Source organism: Drosophila grimshawi, unplaced genomic scaffold, assembly GCF_018153295.1.
Source record: "Drosophila grimshawi isolate 15287-2541.00 unplaced genomic scaffold, ASM1815329v1 contig_1377, whole genome shotgun sequence".
Taxonomy (NCBI): Eukaryota; Metazoa; Arthropoda; class Insecta; order Diptera; family Drosophilidae; genus Drosophila; species Drosophila grimshawi.
Genome location: NW_025062900.1, coordinates 22,789,613 through 22,790,206, shown reverse-complemented (window position 1 = coordinate 22,790,206; position 594 = coordinate 22,789,613). Strand labels below are relative to the sequence as shown.

Below are 594 nucleotides of genomic sequence, written 5' to 3'. Positions count from 1 at the left end.
ATTGGCAGTGGTAAAGTTTATCAGAGCAGTGAAATGAAAACAGTAAAGAATGGGAAATTATAAGAAATACAATTTACTATCCATTCAGCTTGCCACTAATAAAACTGAATTTAAAGAGTCTCTAAGAGCTTCAAATAAATGGCTGTCTTGGTTGCAACTCAAAGCTTTTCGGCTTTTTTTTTTGTAATTTGTATAAGAAAATGCGAAATGTTATAAATAAATAAAATTAAAAAAAAAAACAACACCTCTCCCCGACGGGGAATTGAACCCCGGTCTCCCGCGTGACAGGCGGGGATACTAACCACTATACTATCGAGGACGCTGATGCTCGGGCTGAAAAATGCATCACATAATATTACTAATTTCACTAAACTGTGACTAATATGTTACAAGTTTGAGGAATACTATAAATAATCATGTTGTTCAAATGCTTTTCTATAGCTACCACAATTTCCCATTTTGTATAGTTTTAATTACGTTTTTGAAACAATTTCTTGTAGATTAAACTTCTGATACATGTTGTATGTAATGCATTAATTATTTGTGTCTTTAACTATCGTTAAAAAAATATAAAGTGGTTTGCGGCTATTGAAT

At 32.2% G+C, this 594-nt stretch overlaps 1 non-coding gene across 1 annotated transcript; it reads right to left on the bottom strand.

The window, feature by feature from the left end:
* Positions 1 to 247: 247 nt before the first annotated feature.
* On the bottom strand, positions 248 to 319 carry Trnad-guc. The gene has a single exon. It is a non-coding gene; the product is annotated as a tRNA-Asp (tRNA).
* Between the last annotated feature and the right edge of the window lie 275 nt (positions 320 to 594).